The sequence below is a fragment of the Saccopteryx bilineata genome, chromosome 3 (genome assembly GCF_036850765.1).
Source record: "Saccopteryx bilineata isolate mSacBil1 chromosome 3, mSacBil1_pri_phased_curated, whole genome shotgun sequence".
NCBI lineage: Eukaryota > Metazoa > Chordata > Mammalia > Chiroptera > Emballonuridae > Saccopteryx > Saccopteryx bilineata.
The window spans coordinates 296,582,171-296,603,101 of record NC_089492.1 but is presented as its reverse complement, the minus strand read 5'-3'; the positions used below and the strand labels follow the sequence as shown (position 1 = coordinate 296,603,101).

General features: G+C 44.2%; 1 pseudogene; it reads left to right on the top strand.

Moving 5' to 3' along the window:
* The first annotated feature begins 609 nt into the window (after positions 1-609).
* Positions 610-15,240, top strand: LOC136330124 (leukocyte immunoglobulin-like receptor subfamily A member 6; annotated as a pseudogene).
* Positions 15,241-20,931: the final 5,691 nt, after the last annotated feature.

The following is a 20,931-nucleotide window of genomic DNA, read 5'->3' as shown; positions in this document are numbered from 1 at the left end:
GAAAAATGTGAGGCAGGGGTGAAGTTCACTGTGTCCCATAGACTCTCCCAACTGGTCCAGCACCACAGATAAAAAAGTCCATGATCTCCCCACTGCACTGCAAGGGAGAGATCAGGTGACTCTCCATGATTCAGGTGACTCTTTACGAGGGCCTAAGTCTGAATGTTTTCTTCACTAAATAAGTAATTTCTGCTTTTCAATATCTCACACCTCCCAAATCTCCACCTGATTCAAATGACAGGTTTCCTGCCTCCATATCTCAGTCAAGGTAAATTCTCATCACATTTGTGGGAGTGAGTGGCATCACTGTGTGACAAATGACAGTAGTAAGATCAAAAGCAGAATAGTCTGTTGAGTGACCTCTCACCATTCAGTATATGTTGGTGCCACAATTTGATATCTGACCAGTGCGCGTGTGTGTGTGTGTGTGTCTGTGTGTTTGTGTGTGTGATTGCCTTTGATCAAGACTCTTGTGGATGTCACTGTTGTCTGAATCCTGAAGAGTCCGCATGGTGTGAAGAAGAGGATGACATCAGCATCAAGACTGCTCTGAAGAGAAATAATGCAAAGGATTTACCCCAAAGAGAGAAAGGAGGAGGCAGAGGAGGAGGAGGAGGAGGAGGAGGAGGAGGAGGAGGAGGAGGTAGAGCAGGAGGTGGATGAGGAGGAGCAGGAGGAGAAGGAGGAGTAGTTGGAGAGAGACCCTGCTGCTCACAGAAACAGAAACAGAAAGTCAGGAGGAAACTGTGAGTAGAACCTGCATTCCAGGGCCAGGAGGGACAGCTGGGCCCTCCTGTGGGGGCAGAGTGTATGACACAGTCCCTGCCCCAACCTCATTCCTCCCCCCTCTTCTTGGCTCACTGTCTCTGGGGGCCCTTGGTGACTCCAGTCAATGGAAGCAGGGAGGGAAGGTCATCTCCATGTCAGTCTTTCCAACTAACATTAATTGGAATGTAATCTGTCCATGTTGCTCAAAATCCTTCCGTGGTCCTCATGTTCTTCCTTCTCAAGAAGTCTCACTCTCACTTTTTAGAAGTTTGCCTCTTCAAACAGCCATTCCCTCCACCATGTCTAGTGATGGTCCCAGATGTTCTCATATTTTCTCTCATTTCTCTTTTCTCAGTAAAGTAATTGCAACAATAGCTTTAGAACTCCCATATTCAACTAAGAAAAGTTCTCAAAACACAGGATATGGGTCTCTTGGATCACAGCTGTACTTCTGGTTCTGGCACAAGTACTCGGCAGAGAGTAGGTGATCAGTAATTATTTATTTGTGGATGAGTCAAAGACCAGAAATAAATTTAGTTTGTAAGAGGCGGAGATAATAATGAATAAGTTCGGCGGGAGACAAGATGGCGCTGGAGTAGGCGACGTACCAGCATCTACCTCCCAGAACCAAAGTGGATTACAAACTAATTTTATGAACTATCAGCTGGAAAAACCAACTTTGGACTAAACTAAAAGGACTCTTCAACCAAGGAACGCTGAAGAAGCCACACAGAGACTGGTAGGAAAAGCGGAAATGCGGAAACGCGGAGAGGGCTGCCCAGCTTCTCGGAGCGAACGGCAGCAGGGAGAGACTCACGTGGCGGGAAGTGAGTTTAGCAGAGGGGAAAGGGTCCTGAGCCCCAGGAACAAAGCCCCAGACTGCAGCCCCAGAGCCCAGAAGAAGCGTAAGGACAGTATTTAGCTGGAAACAAGTCAGGATACTGTTTGTGAGAGAGTCTGATTTCTCAGACCCAGGATCCTTCTTAAAGGGACCACGCAGAACATCTCTCTCACAAACACTCACCCGGGGCTCCTGGGCACGGAGGGAGAGGGGAGAGAACCACAGTAACAGGAAGAGTGTGCAATCTAGGAGGCATAGGGAGAAACATTTTGGGAGTTAGCCACCCTAACCCCCAGGACGAGTCACTCCCCAAAGCTGAAGTGAATATTTCCCCTGGAAACAGCAATACCAGCAAAGTGAAGCAGGAGAGCAGCCAAACAAGCTCCCCCGCAGCCTTCAGAGCAGAGTCGCATAGAAGGAGGGAGCTTTCGGGTCTACAGTAGTGAGTCTTAGGGTCCAAGCTGCAACGCCCCCACCCACGCGGCTGAGGGCGAGCCGGAGGGTGGGCGGCAGGGGGAGACAAAAGCTCAGTTCTGCTGGCAGGGTTGGAAGCCAGCTGGCCACCACTGGGCTCAGGTGTGAGCTCAATCTTGCCTGGCTAGGGAGAAGGGGGCGTGCAAAAGCCGCCAAGCTCAGCTGCCGGCACCCTATAATCCAGCCTCCGGGAGAAGGGCGGGAAACCCGGAAAGAGTAGAAACCAGCCCTGGAGCAAGGGCAGAGGAGCACAGCCCCACCCCGCCGGGCAACCCAGGCTTGCCGTCTGACTTGGTAGCCGGCTCCTCCCGCAGGGGTGGAGCCAAAAGCCCAGAAGAGGCGGAGTTCTGCTACGAAGCTGAGCTTGGGCACGCAGCCCTGCCTGGTGGTAGAGCCAAGGCTAGCAGCTGTTCCTTGAGTGGAATCAATCTGCAAAGGCAGGGCGAAAGCTCAGAAACAGGCGGAGACCCACAGCTGAGCAAAGGTGTTCGCCAGTGCCCTCAGGACCGAGCATAACGTCACACACGGGGGCAGGGCAAAGGCCAAGGCCACCAACCCTTGTGCACCCGAGCACATGATCATAGCCTCTCCCATGAAGAGAAAATGCGAAGGCAGAGAAATACAACACAAATAAACCAAGAGAAATCCCCAGAAAAGGACCTAAGTGAATCAGATATAACCAAATGACCAGATGCAGAGTTTAAAATAACGATTGTTAGGATGCTCAAAGATATTAGAACCACCATAGATGGCCATTACGAAAACCTAAATAAAGAGATAACAAATATAAAAAAGGACATTGAAATAATAAAAAAGAATCAGAAAGAAATGACAAATATAATATCTGAAATAAAGAATACAATGGAAGGAATTAAAAGCAGGATGGATGAAGCAGAGAATCGAATCAGCGAGTTAGAGGACACAATAAATAAAGGCACAGAAGCAGAGCAGAAAAAAGAAAAGAGACTCAAAAAGTCTGAGGAAACTCTAAGAGAGCTCTGTGACAACATGAAGAGAAATAACATCCGCATCATAGGGGTTCCTGAAGAAGAAGAGAAAGAACAAGGGATAGAGACTACGTTCAAACATATTATAGCAGAAAACTTCCCCCAATTAAGGCAAGAAAACGTTTCACATGTTCAGGAAGCACAGAGAACTCCATTAAGGAGAAACCCAAAGAAACCAACACCAAGACACATCATAATTAAATTACCAAAGCTAAATGATAAAGAGAAAATATTAAAAGCTGCTAGAGAAAAAAAGACTATCACCTACAAAGGAGCCCCCATAAGGATGACCTCTGACTTCTCAACAGAAACACTTGAGGCCAGAAGGGAATGGCAAGAAATATTCAAAGTAATGCAGAACAAGAACCTACAACCAAGACTACTTTATCCAGCAAGGCTATCATTTAAAATTGAAGGAGAAATGAAAAGCTTTACAGACAAAAAAAAACAAAAACTCAAGGATTTCACTGCAACCAAACCAAGACTGCAAGAAATGCTAAGGGACCTGTTGTAAACAGATCAAACGAAAAAAAGAATATAGCAAAAGAGAAAAACAGTTTTAAAGAAAAAAAATGACAATAAACAATTATATATCAGTAATAACCTTAAATGTTAATGGATGCAATGATCTGATCAAGAGACATAGTGTAGCTGCATGGATAAGAAAACAGGACCCATACATATGCTGTCTACAAGAGACACACCTTAAACCAAAAGATGCACACAGACTGAAGATAAAAGGATGGAAAAAAATATTTCACGCAAATGGAAATGAAAAAAAAGCTGGGGTAGCAATACTTACATCAGACAAAATGAACTTTAGCACAAAGACCATAGTTAGAGATAAAGAAGGTCACTACATAATGATAAAGGGAGCAATCCAAAAGGAAGATATAACCATTATAAATATCTACGCACCTAATATAGGAGCACCTAAATATATAAAGCAGACTTTGATAGACTTAAAGGGCAAGATCAACAGCAATACTATAATAGTAGGAGATTTCAATACCCCATTAACATCATTAGATAGATCCTCAAGAAAGAAAATTAACAAAGAAACAGCAGACTTAAAGGACATATTAGATCAACTCGATTTAATAGATATCTTCAGAACCCTAAAACAGCAGAATATACATTCTTTTCAAGCACTCATGGTATATTCTCTAGAATAGACAACATGTTAGGGCACAAAAGCGGGCTCAAAAAATTTAAGAAGATTGAAATCATATCGAGCACTTTCTCTGATCACAATGGCATTAAACTAGAAATCAACCACAATAGAAAAGTTGAAAAACATTCAAACACTTGGAAACTAAATAGCACATTATTAAACAATGAATGAGTTAACATTGAGATCAAAAAAGAAATTTAAAAATTCCTAGAAACAAACGATAATGAGCATATATCAACTCAAAATTTATGGGACACAGCAAAAACAGTCCTGAGAGGGAAGTTTATAGCATTACAGGCATACCTCAAGAAGCTAGAAAAAGCTCAAATAAACAACTTAACCCTGCATCTAAAAGAACTAGAAAAAGAACAGCAAGTAAAGCCCAGAGCTAGTAGAAGGAAGGAAATAATAAAGATCAGAGCAGAAATAAATGACATAGAGGCTAAAGAAACAATACAGAGGATCAATGAAACCAGGAGCTGGTTCTTTGAAAAGGTAAACAAGGTCGATGAACCTTTAACAAGACTCACCAAGAAAAAAGAGAGAGGACTCAAATAATAAAATTAGAAACGAGAGTGGAGAAATAACAACTGACACAACAGAAATACAAAATATTGTAAGAAAATACTATGAAGAACTGTACGCCAAAAAACTAGACAACCTAGATGAAATGGACAAATTCCTTGAATGATATAATCTTCCAAAAATCAATCTGGAAGAACCAGAAAACCTAAACAGACCAATTACAACAAATGAGATTGAAACAGCTATCAAAAAACTCCCAAAAAAAAAAAGTCCTGGGCCGGATGGCTTCACAAGTGAATTCTACCAAATATTCAAAGAAGAACTAACTCCTATCCTTCTCAAGCTATTTCAAAAAATACAAGAGGAAGGAAGACTTCCAAACTTCTTTTATGAGGCAAGCATAATTCTGATTCCAAAACCAGGAAAAGACAATACAAAAAAAGAAAATTATAGGCCAATATCCCTGATGAACTTAGATGCAAAAATCCTCAATAAAATATTAGCAAACTGGATCCAGCAATATATGGAAAAAATCATACACCATGATCAAGTAGGATTTATTCTTGGGAGGCAAGGCTGGTACAATATTCGCAAATCAATCAATGTGATTTATCACATAAACAAAAGAAAGGAGAAAAACTACATGATAATTTCAATAGATGCAGAAAAAGCATTTGATAAAGTCCAGCACCCATTCATGTTCAAAACTCTCAGCAAAGTGGGAATACAGGGAACATACCTCAACATGATAAAGGCCATCTATGACAAACCCACAGCCAACATCATACTCAATGGGCAAAAATTAAAAGCAATCCCCTTAAGATCAGGAACAAGGCAGGGGTGCCCCCTTTCACCACTCTTATTCAACATAGTTCTGGAAGTCCTCGCCGCAGCAATCAGACAAGAAAAAGAAATAAAAGGCATCCAAATTGGAAAAGAAGAAGTAAAACTATCATTATTTGCAGATGACATGATATTGTATATAGAAAACCCTAAAGTCTCAGTCAAAAAACTACTAGACCTGATCAAAGAATTTGGCAAGGTGGCAGGATATAAAATCAATACTCAGAAATCAGAGGCATTTTTATACACTAATAATGAACTGTCAGAAAGAGAAATCAGGGAATCAATCCCCTTTACCATTGCAACCAAAAAAATAAAGTACCTAGGAATAAATCTAACCAAGGAGATTAAAGACTTGTACTCGGAAAATTATAAAACATTGATAAAAGAAATCATGGAAGATACGAATAAGTGGAGGCATATACTGTGCTCATGGTTAGGAAGAATAAACATCATTAAAATGTCTATATTACCCAAAGAAATTTATAAATTCAATGCAATACCAATGAAAATACCAATGACTTACAATAAAGACATAGAACACATATTCCAAAAATTTATATGGAACCAAAAAAGAACATGAATAGCCTCAGCAATCCTGAAAAGGAAGAAAAAAGCAGGAGGTATCACACTTCCAGATATCAAGTTATATTATAAGGCCATTGTACTCAAAACAGCATGGTACTGGCATAAGAACAGGCACATAGATCAATGGAACAGAACAGAGAACTCAGAAATAAACCCACAGCTCTATGGATAACTGATATTTGACAAAGGAGGTAAGACAATACAATGGAGTAAAGACAGCCTCTTCAACAAATGGTGTTGGGAAAACTGGACAGCTACCTGAAAAAAAATGAAACTAGACCACCAACTTACACTACTCACAAAAATAAACTCAAAATGGATAAAAGACTTAAATGTAAGCCGTGAAACCATAAGCATCTTAGAAGAAAACATAGCCAGTAAGCTCTCTGACATCTCTCGCAGCAATATATTTGCTGATTTGTCTCCACAGGCAAGTGAAATAAAAGACAGGATAAACAAATGGGACTTTATCAAATTAAAAAGCTTCTGCACAGCTAAAGACAATAAGAACAGAATAAAAAGACAAACTACACAATGGGAGAATATATTTGACATAGCGTCTGACAAGGGGTTAATAACGAAAATTTATAAAGAACTTGTAAAACTTAATACCAGGAAGACAAACAATCCAATGCAAAAATGGGCAAAAGAAATGAATAGACACTTCTCCAAAGAGGACACACAGATGGCCAATAGGCATATGAAAAAATGTTCAACATCACTAATGATTAGAGAAATGCAAATTAAAACCACAATGAGATATCACCTCACACCAGTCAGAATGGCGCTCATCAATAAAACAACACAGAATAAGTGCTGGCGAGGATGTGGAGAAAAGGGAATCCTCTTGCACTGCTGGTGGGAATGCAGACTGGTGCAGCCACTGTGGAAAACAGTATGGAGATTCCTCAAGAAATTAAAAATCAAACTGCCTTTTGACCCAGCTATACCACTGTTAGGAATATACCCCAAGAACACCATAGCACTGTTTGAAAAGAAGAAATGCACCCCCATGTTTATGGCAGCATTGTTCACAATAGCAAAGATCTGGAAACAGCCCAAGTGTCCATCAGAGGACGAGTGGATTAAAAAGCTTTGGTATATATATACTATGGAATACTACTCAGCCATAAGAAATGATGACATAGGATCTTTTACAACAACATGGATGGGCCTTGATAACATTATACTGAGTGAAAGAAGTAAATCAGAAAAAACTAAGAACTATATGTTTCCATACATAGGTGGGACATAAAGATGAGACTCAGAGACATGAACAACAGTGTTGGCGTTACAGGGTGGGGGGAGGAGAGGGAGAGGATTGGGGGAGGGGAGGGGCACAAAGATCATGGCTTTTCAGCATTTGTCATATTCCTCCCTTAATCTATAGACAGACAGCAAATACTTACGTATGGTGTTCCCACTATAAAGACTGCTGTCTTAGGGACAAATGCTGATAAACTATTTCAGCAGTTCCTCCTTCTTCAGAGACTTATATGTCAACATAGAGCTCCATGTTTCATAGGACATACTCAAGCTCACTCCATGCTCCCTGGAGCTTTAGCACAAGGGAATGCCTCCCCCCTTTTTTTTTTAGTATTTTTTCTTTTATTTATTTATTTTTTGTATATTTCTGAGGATGGGGATGGGGAGGCAGTCGGACAGACTCCTGCATGCGCCTGACTGGGATCCACCTGGCATGCCTACCGGGGGGAATGCTCTGCCCATCTGGGATGTTGCTCTGTTACAACCGGAGCCATTCTAATGACTGGGGCAGAGGCCAAGGGGTCATCCTTAGTGCCCAGGGTGGATTTGCACCGGTGGAGCCTTGGCTGAGGGCGGGAGGAGAGAGACGAAGAGGAAGGAGAGGGGGAGGAGTGGAGAGGTAGATGGGCGTTTCTCCTGTGTGCTCTGGCCAGGAATCGAACCTGGGAATCCTGCACAACAGGCCAATGACTCCGACGGGTCTACCATATCATGCTTTTTACTTAAAAAAAAAATTTACATTTCTTTTGAATGCTGATGAACAGGAGACACCAAATCTTTTTTGCCTGCAAACTACTACCTTCTTTATTAGATCTAGCTAATAACACTGTTCTGTCTTTTTTCCAAATAGCTCCAGATATATGGAAAAGATTTATATAGGCGGATGGGGATCCTCAAACCCCTCAGCAAGATCTTCTGAGCATGGCTTTTAAGATACCTAGAGGCAGAAAAAGCCCAATAGAGATCAGGGGAACTACCAGCTTTTAGGATACACCCTTAAAGGCTCCAACACCCCAAAGGGGTCTCATAGGATGCCATCTGGGTCCTGCTTCAATAGTGGAAAGGAAGGTCATTGAGCTAAAGCCTGCCAGGCTTACACGCCTCTGCTGTGAGGAAACAGGGACACTGGAAGGTGGGCTTTCCCCTCGCTCCTCTAAGGGAGGGTTCAGTCTCTTCCAGCCCTGGTCCAGCCACCTATGACCTATCCTTGCCCAGAATGCTGGGGTTTGCCACTGAAGGCTGAAGGTGCCCAGGGCCGTCGGCCCCATCTACGACACTGTGGACGAGCCTAGGGTATTTCATCCAAGAAGCAGGTAAACTGATCTCATTCGCACAAGGGCCACTTAACTATGTTTTGCCTGAATAGTCAGGTTTTTTATTCTTCCCTCAAAGATCTCTGTTGTGGGTGTTGATAGTCCTATTTTCTGCTGCTTTGTTTAATATATAGTGTTTCCTTTATCCCTCCTACCTCAATGCCCCACTCATATTTCAGGCTGGGACCTACTCCTAATTTAGAGCTCTCTTTCCTCCTTTTGCCAACCTGTATTATGAATTTACCTTTGCCACCCAGCTTAGTGTATCCCAAGGTTCTCTTTACCAGGCCACAGTCGCAGAGCTCCAGGGAAAAGCAACCTGGTCTCAACTCTCCAGGCAGAGGAGAACAGAAGCTCCATATCCACGCATGCTGCAAATGGCTTTTTCCAGTCTACCTGAATCATTACCAGCTAGAAGCAGCGGTCATTGGGACTTGGACATGAGCTGCAAAGTATAGAATGGTGACAACAATTCCAGTGCCATGCAGACTTTTCCTGTGGGGAAATTTCCTGGACTCCTGCTCCCTGTGACAGCTCCTAACAGACTGAACTGTGGTTGGGTTGCATTTTTTAGGGATTTGGCATGGTGATGGGGCCAACTTGGACTTGGGGAACATGTTAAGGACACTACTCTTTTATGGATTCTTGCTGTATTGGCCAAGAGTTTGCTTAAAGGCTTTTAATCACTGTAAAAAAAATAGAGGACTGGATAAAGAAGATGGGGCATATATACACCATGGTATATTATTCAGCTAGGAGAAATGGTGACATCGGATCACTTATAGAGGAATGGTGGAGTCTTGGTAGCATTGTGCGGGGTGAAATAAGCGAATCAGAAAAAAACAGGAACTGCAGGATTCCATACATTGGTGGGACATAAAAACGAGACTAAGAGGCATGGACAGGAGTGTGGTGGCTATGGAGGTGGGGGGAGGGAAGGAGGGAAAGGGGGAGGGGGGGAGGGGTACAGAGAGAACTGGATGGAGGGTGGCGGAGGATGATCTCTCTTCGGGTGATGGGTATGCAACAGAACTAAATGACAAGATAACCTGGAAATGTTTTCTTTGAATGTATGTACCCTGATTTATTGATGTCACCCCATTAAAATAAAAATTTATTTATTAAAAAAAAATAATGAATAAGTTCAATTTAGTGCCAGTCACAGATAGGGGTCAGCTCAGCACAAGAACTTGGGCCCTGTCTCCTCGGAGCAGGAGATCAGACCAGGCAGAGTGCTGGGATCAGAGGAGACCACAGGTCTGGGCTGAGTGTCTCCACAGACCCTGGACCCTTCCTGAACTCTCATCATGGAAAACCCGGAGCCAAGCCCATGGGGGGCAGGGGTGTCCCTTGCTGTGTGTCCACAGCTGTGGGAACCTGGAAGGACAGCTGTTGGGGACCGAAATATAAACAGGGTATTTTTACAATCTGGATATCTTGGGGACAGAGGTGCTGGGTCTAAACCTCCCACCTCACCTGCCTAGTTAACAATGAGCTATACCTGATTCTCTCTTGTCCCACCCATGTTCTCCGGAAGAGACAGGAAGCTAGTTTCTTATTGGTGTAAAGTTAGATTTGAATGATATGGTGGGGGTTGTCTTTGAGTTGTCTTGGAAACAATTGAATTGCTAATGAACCATGTTTCTTCCCTGAATAAAAACGGATGCTTTTCTGGAAACAGCCATGTTACAGCTCAGGAACAGTAGAGACTCTTCCCCATGCCATCCTCTCGAACCCATCTGCATGTATATATCTTTAAGTCTCTGTCTATCATTTATTCAATTCCATACCTTTTCCCATTCAAAGACCCCGTAATAGACTCGTCGTGGCTGGACCACAACAGGCAGCTGTTCCTGACTCACCACATCCTGTGTGTCTCTGTCCTTCAGGCCCAGGGCTCCTCCATCTGCAGAGCGGAACACTCCGAGTAGACACCATGCTGTCCCTCCTCTCCGCTCGTCTCTGCCTCGGTCAGTTGTGGACACGGGGAAGGAGCAGCAGGAGGGGATGAGGAGGCTACACCCTCTTGTTCATGGAGAGCCTCAGGACTCAGTCAACCCCTAGTGGACAGGGCCCTGATGGGAAGCAAACCAACTCAGATGTCCCGGTGCAAACCTCAGACAGAAACTCTCTTCCAGGGCTGAGTCTGGGCCAGAGGACCCGCGTGTAGGCAGGTGAGTCCTCCTCAGGCTCCATGTCACCCTCTCTTACTTCACCCCCTGGGGCTCAGGAGGGAGCACAGAGGTCCTGGAATGAGATGATAGAACAGGAGGGTGTTGGGCTGAGCTGGGGAATGAGGGAGGGTGGGTTGTTGTAATGCAGCCTCTGGTTTCCTTCCAGGGACCCACCCAAAACAGAGGGTCTGCGCCAGGCTCTGTGATCCCCTGGAGGAGTTCTTTGACCATCTGGTGTCAGAGGACCCTGGAGGCCCAGGAGTTTCATCTGTTTGAAGAAGAAAAACGTGTCCTTTCAAACTCACAGTCCCCATGGAAGCCCATGAACAAGTGCCCTTTCTCCATCATACACATGACAGAGCATGACACAGGGAGATATCACTGTAACTACCTCAGCCCCACTTGCTGGTCAGAGCGCAGTGACCGCCTGGAGCTGGTGGTGACAGGTGAGTGGACACTAACAGTCCCAGCCACAGGATCTGCCCTCGGGAAAGGGGCCTACTCTCAGGGGTCTCCCCTCTCACAGCCCAGTCCTGGGGGACAGGAGGGAGGCATGAGCTCATCTAACATGCTGCCTCCTCCTCTCCTAGGATTCTACAAAAAACCCGGTCTCTCAGCCCTGCCCAGCTCTGTCGTGACCTCAGGAGGGAATGTGACCCTCCAGTGTGGCTCAGGGCAGGGATTTGACAGGTTCATTCTGACTAAGGAAGGATAACACAGGATCTCCTGGACCCTGGATGCACAGTCACAATTCTTCAGTGGGAGATACCGGGCCTTGTTCCGTGTGGGCCCCATTACCCCCAGTCACAGGTGGACATTCAGATGCTATGGCTGTTACAGGGACAGACCCCAGGTGTGGTCACACTCAAGTGATGCCCTGGAGCTCCTGGTGTCAGGTGAGTCTCACTCTTCATCCATGGATTCGTTGCCATGAGGGGAGCCCCATGTAAGAGGGTGGTGAGGGGACACAGGGGCTCCTGGCAAGAGACACAGAGAGAAACAGTGCGACCTGGGCCCAAGATGGGAAAAGAGGGTTTATGGGAGGAGCACCCTCTGTAACTCACATCTGGTCTCCCCAGGTGTGTCTCAAAAGCCCTCCCTCCTCACCCAGCAGGGCCCCATCATGGTCTCTGGACAGTGCTTGACCCTCTAGTGTCGCTCTGATATCAGCTATGACAGATTTGTTCTGCTTAAACAGAGAGGATGTGACCTCCCCCAGAGCCTTGTCCTGCATCCCCAGGCTGGGCTCTCTCAGGTCGACTTCTCTCTGGACACTGTGAGCAGCTCCCACGGGGGCCGGTACAGATGCTACATTGGACACAACCTCTCCTCTGAGCTGTCGGCCCCCAGTGACCCTGTGGAAATCCTGGTGGCAGGTGAGGGGCCTGTGGGTTCAGTCAGGGACCCAGACTCTGCACAGGCCCTGCTGGGAGATCTCAGGTGGTGATGGGCAAAGTGAACGTGCAGGGTCCCAGGTAAGGGGACAGAGATGGACAGGGGATAGGAGGGGAGGGGAGACTCAGATAAACAGAGACAGACAGAGAGTAGGGTCCTCAGAGAGAGGGCTGCTGACTCTCAGGTCAGAACAAGGTGGCGGGAAGCCCCTCACCCACCCTCCCTCTCTCTAGGACGGCTCTCTGACAGATCCTCCCTCTCGGTGCAGCCGGGCCCCACGGTGGCCTCAGGAGAAAACGTGACCCTGCTGTGTCAGTCACAGAGCCCGACGGACATTTTCCTCTGTTCAACAGGAAAACAGCCGGTCCCCACCCCCCCTGCATCTTAGATCAGAGCTCCAAGCTCAGCAGTACCAGGCAGAGTTCTCCATGCGTCCTGTGACCTCAGCCCATGGGGGGACCTACAGGTGCTACAGCTCAAACAGCACCACCCCCTACCTGCTGTCACACCCCAATAAGCCCCTGGAGCTCCTGGTCTCAAGTGAGGAGACAGTGACCCTGTCCTTCCTGAGCTCAGTCTAAGGACCTTGTCCCCAGAAGATGTCAGGCTTAGATGGGAGAGAGGGGGCTCATGGGATGATTACCCAGGGGAGGTCTGTCCCTCCTCTGCCATTCCATCTCGGTCCACTCCCTTCTACTCAGCTGGGTCCAGAATGTGTCAGGTGAGCAGCAGGAATTCTCGAGGAGGCCACAGTGCAGACATAGGAGAGAGTCTGAGTAATTTGGGGACTCCAGGGGCACCCACAGCTTCTGACCCCCTTTCTGTCCACATTCCCAAGACCCTCTGGTGCCCCAGCCCACCACCCACAGGGCCCATCTTCACTGAGCTGGTGAGTCACTGAGAACTCTGCTCAGAGGGAGCACAGAAGACCCCAGGGCAGTTCTGAGTGTCTATCAGGGGATTCATTGTCCCCCAGACACTCAAGAATGGGCTGTGTCCCAGGGGACTGGGAGTCATGCAGAGATGCTGAGATCCACAGGGCTCCCAGGGTCCTGAGACCGGTGTTAACAAGTGTGTGGTCATGGTAGTGTTATTTTGGAATTCAATCTGTGGGGGAAATATCTGGGTTAAGGTGATAAGATGGCAGCGCTGACCAACTACCTTTATCCTGATTCCCAGGAGGCACCGTGGATGCCCCCCTGCCCCCACAGAGTCCAGCCCGAAGAGGGGTAAATGGGGGTCTCTGTGGAAAGATGATGGGTTTATTCATGGGACATAAGGATGGAGTCATGCAAGGGCTCAGGCACCTGTGAAAACACTGATATATACACACCTTCCCCTTTGTGTCCTCAGTGTCCCAAACTGAAAGAAGAGAATCGTGGCCCAGAGCTCAGATTTCCTTTCAGTTCTGACTCTGAGTTCGTGGGAGAGGGGGCTCAGAAGCTCTCGGGATGTGCTATTCTGAAGACTGTCTCATTTCTTAACAGTAAAAGTAAAAGTGACAGTGTAAAAAGAGGGACAGACAGGACAGGGATCTGGCGCATTTGGTTCTGTCCCTCAGCTCAGACTCAGCTCAGAGGAGAGAGGGGGCAGGAGTCAGACCTGGGTCAGCTCTTGGCTCTGCTGTTCCTGCTGTGGGGCCAGGCTGTCCCTTCTCTCCTCTGAGTGTCGGGTTCTTGTCTGTTCATCCCTGGTCCCGTCCTCCTCACAGGCTGCTGTGAGGTCAGGTGACATAATGGGCCTCACAGAGTTCAGGAAGGCAGGGTCTCAGCCCAGCTGACATCTTTCTCTCTAGGACGGCTCCCTGACAGAATCTTCTCTGTTCAGCCAGGCACTTGGTGACCTCAGAAGAGAATGTGACCCTGCTGTGTCACTCACATGTCTTAGGGTCACTTTTATTCTTCCCAAGAATAATTCAGCTCATCCACCCACACCTACTGTTTCTTAGTTCAACCTATTTAATGAGTCCAGCTAGACCCAGTTCTCCAGGAGTCCTGGGAATGTGACTCAGCACAGGGAGGAGGGGGCTACAGACGCAACAGCTCACACAGCACCAACCTCTACATCTTGTCACAACTCAGTGACCCTCCTGAGGCACCAACTGATCTCAGATGAGGTGACTATGACTATGACCCTGTTGCCTGAGCTCACTCAGCTCAGGTCCCTGTCTCTGCAGAGTGTGAGGCAGTGATAACTGAGGAAGTTCAGGGGCCCAACAGAGGATGATATTCACCCCTCCTGCATGGCCCCTGGTCCATTAGCTGCTGAGTAAGTGGGGTCTCTGAACTCTGAAGGAGCGAGTTTACGGGGTCTGCTCTCAGACTGAATGCTGAGCACAGCAGTCAAGCATCCCTGTGTCATGACCATGTTTGTCACTGTTCCTGAGCTCTGGGCACAGGTCCCTCTGGTCCACAGTGAGTCCGTGCAGGATCAGTGTCACAGGAGGCTGAGAGGATCCAATGAGGAGACCAGGGAACTTGGCAAAGGGGAGACAGGGTCACTAGGGGACTATGCAGAAGTTATGACCTGAGAAGTGGGGCATCTGAGAGCACCTGACACCATCAGCCCATCACCAAACAAGTCAGACCTCAAGAGTGGTAAGAAAAAGAAGTCCTCAGTTATGGGGCTGGTCTCACAGGATCATGTTCTGTGATGGGAAAGTAGGAGTCCTGGGTGGACATCCAGGATCCTGGGGAGACTTTGGCCTGCCCTGACCTGTGTGGTCTCTTTTTCCACTTCTAAGACTACACAGTACACAGTGGGGAACCTCATTCGCATAGGTGTGGCTGGACTGATCCTACCGGTCCTCGTGGTGCTGCTATTTCAGGCTTGAAACAGCCATAGAAGGACCCATGATGCAGTCAGGACCTGACCACAGAGGGTGCAATGCAGTGCTCAGAGAGGCGGAGCCTTGGAGCTCATGTGATGAACTAGGAGGTGGTGGGAGAAAGTCTGGACCATGTTCTGAAGAAAGTGTCTTCTGAGACTGTGCAGTGGAGTAAACAGGGTTTCGGTGCAGGAAATGTCTGCATGCTCCCTGCACAGGACTCTTCCTCCATTAAATGTGTATGTTCCCTCCCTATCTAAGGTTGACTGACTGTAACAATCCTCCATCATTCCACATGCCTGTGACATGAGGGTCCATTGCACATGGCCAGTTTGGGTCCAGACACCTAATACCTCATGGTCTCCTGCACCTTTTGGTCTAGAAATATTCTTTATTTCTAATCACCAAATTCCCAGATGGACAGAACAGTGTCTTTGTCTTTCTACTTCATTAACTGCATAACTGGACAAAATCAGATCTCAGCCTGGAAGAAATGAACCAAAAATGATGCCTTCCTCGACCCACCATCTCTTCCTCAGGTGTCACCTGCACCATTTCCCCGATGTCATCACTGGTGCTGTAGGAACAGCTTCATGGAGTGATGCCTCTAAAGGCAATATTTTTAAATGATTTGATTTGTTAAATTTTCCCAGAGTCTGAATAAACATATAATCAAATGCTATTCAACCATGAGAAGGAAGGAATTAATCTTGCCATTTGGGAAGATGTAAATGGACATTGAAGGCCAGTATTTTTATATGTGAGATAAATCACACAGAAAAAAGTAAATACTGAATGATCTCACGTCTATGTGGAAACTATAAAAGCCAAACTTGTAGAAAAAAGGTGTGGAATAAGGGTTACTGTGCGGGGAAAGGAGAGATGTTGGTCAAAGAGGATAAACTTCCAGATATGAGGTTAACAAGTCCTGAAGGTCTGATGAATATCATGGTGATTACACTTGACAATACTGTGTTATATATGTGAAAATTACATGGAGACTGTAAGTGAAAAATACTCCAACACCTTTATTACCTGTCTTGTTGATAGTAGCCAAGCTAACTGGTATGGAACTATATTTCATTGTAGTCTTGATTTGCATTTCTTTAGTAACTAGTGAAGATAAACATCTTTTCATATATCTGTTGGCCATTTTTTATATGTCCTCTTGGAAGAAGTATCTGTTCAGGTCCTCTCCCATTTTTTTTTAACCTCTCCAATTTTTTAATTGTTTTCTTGTTCATTCCTGAGTTTTTTGAGTTCTTTATATATTTTGGATATTAACCCTTTATTGAAGCTGATATTTGCATATGTCATCTCCTATTTAGTTGGCTTTCTATTTGTCTTGTTACCAGTTTATTTTTATGAGCAAGGGCTTTTTAGTTTGATATAGCCCCATTCATTTATTTTTAACCTTACTTCCCTTGCCTCTGCAGTCAAATTCATAAATTGTTCTCTATAGCCAAGGTGCATGAATGGAGGCTCCTCAAAAAACCAATAATATAACTACCATATGACCCAGCAGTCCCTCTTCTGGACATCTCCCCCAAAACTCAAAAGCATTGGTACATAGCTCCTGGGAGCAAATGGCAGCCTGGAAGGACTCTTGTGGCGGGAAGTGAGTTTAGCAGAGAGGGAAGAGTCCTGGGCCCCAGGACCAAAGCCCCAGACTGCAGCCTCAGAGACTAGAAGAAGTGTATGGACAGTATTTAGCTGCAAAACAAGCCAGGATACTGTTTGTGAGAAAGAGAGAGATTTCTCAGACCCAGGATTCTTCTTAAAGAGACTGTGCAGAGACCTGAAGATGGCAGTGGGGCAGGCAGACGCACAGACTCCCAGCTCACACCACCGAACTGGATTATAAACTAATTTATGAACAATCAGCCTAAAAAACCAAACCTGGACTACAAGAACAGCTTTCAAAAACCAAGGAGCAAAGAAGAAGCCACAACAAACCTGGTAGGGAGGGCCTGAATCTCCCCTGTTTATAGGAATAGGGGGAGGGGATAAGGCTGAGCTCTCACTCCAAAAAAAAGAGCAGTAAATACTGCTCACAGCCACTTGGCTGGCTACTAGGGAACGATGTGTGTTGAAAGGGCCAGATTGTCTTCCAAAAAGAAAGGAGAGAGAGAGAGATGGATGGTAAAGGGGAGAGGAATACAGGTGATGACATGAAAAGCTGACTCATTCAGTGCTGTAGGTGGCCATAACTGAGGGAGGGGCTGATCCTTCTACAAAGCAAAATACAAAAGTACTTCCAGGTCACAGAGATATATACATCTCTCCAGCTCCAATCAGTGCAACAAGACACAGTTGAAAACAAGAAGTGGGGAGGAGGGGCAGTAATGCAGGTCTCCATGGAGATCTGAGATACACCTCCCCCTACTGAAGCTGAGAAAGCAACCCGCCCCCAGAGAGATTAACTGGCAGAAGAGGACTTCAGAGCCTCAGGTCACACCCACCGCATTGCTGGATACAGTTTCAAATAAGCCCCCTGCTGAGATCAGCAAACAAGACAATCACCTGTTAAGAAAACAAACAAATCAAGACTTCAAAGAGGCCCAAGTCCCAAAGTGAATAACAAATAATAGCTGATGCCAACCCAAGAAGACCTAGAAACAACACAAGTGAAAACTGGAGGCAGACAACACCAAACCTAGACTCAACCAGCTCTACAAAGAAAACACCCAAACACACAGACACAATGAGAAGACAAAGAAGTGCAATCCAAATGAAACCACAAGAGAAACCTTCAGGAGATGAACTGAGTGATATAATCAAACTTCCGGATGCAGAGTTTAAAATAATGATTGTAAGGATGCTTAGGGATCTTAGAACAACAATGGATGGTCATCATGAACACCTAAATAAAGAAATAGCAAGTATAAAAAAGGATATTGAAATATTAAAAAATAATCAGTCGGACATGACAAATACAATATCAGAAATGAATACCACAATGGAAGGAATTAAAAACAGGGTGGATAGAGCAGAGGATTGAATCAGCAAGTTGGAGGACAACTGGAATGAAGGCATGAAAGCAGAGAAGAAAAAAGAAAAGAGACTCAAAAAGTCTGAGAAAACTCTTAGCGAGCTCTGTGACAACATGAAGAGAAAAAACATCCGCATTATAGGTGTTCCTGAAGAAGAAGAGAAAGAACAAGGGATAGAGGCTTTGTTCAATCATATCATGGCTGAAAACTTCCCTAAATTAATGCAGGAGAAACTCTCACAAATTCAAGAAGCACAGAGAACTCCACTAAAAAGAAACCTACACCAAGACACATCATAATTAAAATACCAAAGCTAAGTGATAAAGAGAAAATATTAAAAGCTGCGAGAGAAAAAAAGGCTATCACCTACAAAGGAGCCCCCATAAGGATGACATCAGACTTCTCAACAGAAACACTTGAAGCCAGAAGGGAATGGCAAAAAATATTCAAAGTAATGCAAAACAAGAACCTACAACCAAGACTACTTTATCCAGCAAGGCTATCATTTAAAATTGAAGGAGAAATAAAAAGTTTTCCAGACCAAAAAAAACCTCAAGCAATTCATTACAACCAAACCAATGCTGCAGGAAATGTTAAGGGGCATGGTGTAAACAGATAAACAGATCAAAGTAAGAAAAGAATATAGCAAAAGAGGAATACAGCTTTAAAGAATAAAATGGCAATAAACAACTACATATCAATAATAACCTTAAATGTAAATGGATTAAATGATCCAATAAAAAGACATAGGGTAGCTGCATGGATATGAAGACAGGACCCATACATATGCTATCTACAAGAGAAACAGCTTAAAATAAAAGATGCACATAGGTTGAAGGTAAAAGGATGGAAAAAAACATTTCATGCAAATGGAAATAAAAAAAAGCTGGGGTACCAATACTTATATCAGACAAAATGGACTTTAAACAAAGGATATAATAAGAGATAAAGAAGGCCACTACATAATAATAAAGGGAGAAATTCAACAGGAAGATATAACTATTATAAATATCTACGCACCTAATATAGGAGCACCTAAATATAAAAAGCAGACTTTGATGGATATAAAGAGCAAGATCAACAGCAACACTATAATAGTAGAAGATTTTAATACCCCACTAACATCACTAGATAGATCCTCAAGAAAGAAAATTAACAAAGAAACAGCAGACTTAAAGGCACACTAGATCAACTCAATTAAATAGATATCTTCAGAACCCTTCACCCTAAAGCAGCAGAATATACATTCTTTTCAAGTGCTCATGGTACATTCTCAAGGATAGACCACATGTTAGGGCACAAAAGTGGTCTCAACAAATTTAAGAAGATTGAAATCATATCAAGCACTTTCTCTGATCACAATGGCATGAAATTAGAAATCAACCATAATAGAAAAGCTCAAAAATTCTCAAACATATGGAAACTAAATAGCAGATTGTTAAATAACAAATGGATTAAGAATGAGATCAAAGAAGAAATAAAAAAAATTCCTAGAAACAAATGATAATGAGCATACAACAACTCAAAATTTATGGGACACAGCAAAAGTAGTACTGAGAGGGAAGTTCATAGCACTACAGGCACACTTTAAGAAGCTAGCAAAAGCTCAAATAAACAACTTAACCCTGCAGCTAAAAGAACTAGAAAAAGAGCAGCAAGTAAAGCCCAAATGTAGTAGAAGGAAGGAAATAATAAAGATCAGAGCAGAAATAAATGACATACAGACTAAAGAAACAATACAGAGGATGAATGAAACTAGGAGTTGGTTTTTTGAAAAAGTAAACAAAATTGATGAACCTTTAAGTAGACTCACCAAGAAAAAGAGAGAAAGGACTCAAATAAATAAAATTAGAAATGAGAAGGGAGAAATAACAACTGACACAACAAAATACAAAGGATTGTAAGAAAATACTATGAAGAACTGTATGCCAAAAAACTAGACAACCTAGATGAAATGGACAAATTCGTTGAAACATACAAACTTCCAAAAATCAATCTGGAAAAATCAGAAAACCTAAACAGACTGATTACACCAAATGAGATCAAAACAGTTATCAAAAAACTCCCAACAAAGAAAAGTCCTGGGCCAGATGGCTTGACAGTGAATATTCAAAGAAGAACTAACTCCTATCCTTCTCAAGCTATTTCAAAAAATTCAAGAGGAAGGAAGACTTCCAAGCTCCTTTTATGAGGCAATCATAATTCTGATTCCAAAACCAGGTAAGGACAACACAAAGAAAGAAAATGATAGGCCAATATCCCTAATGAATATAGTTGCTAAAATCCTCAACAAAATATTAGCAAACTGGATCCAACAATACATGGAAAAAATCATACACCATAATCAAGTGGGATTTATTCTAGGAAGGCAAAGCTGGTACAATATTCGCAAATCTATCAATGTTATTCATCACATAAACAAAAAGAAGGAGAAAAACCACATGATAATTTCAATAGATGCAGAAAAAGCATTTGATAAAATCCAACCCTATTCATAATCAAAACTCTCAAAAAAGTGGGAATACAGGGAACATACCTCAACATGATAAAAGCCATCTATGAGAAACCCACAGCCAACATCATACTCAATGGGCAAAAATTTAAAGCAATACCCTTAAGGTCAGGAACAAGGCAGGGGTGCCCCCTTTCACCATTCTTATTCAACATAGTACTGGAAGTCCCAGCCACAGCAATCAGACACGAAGAAGAAATAAAAGGCATTCAAGTTGAAAAAGAATAAGTA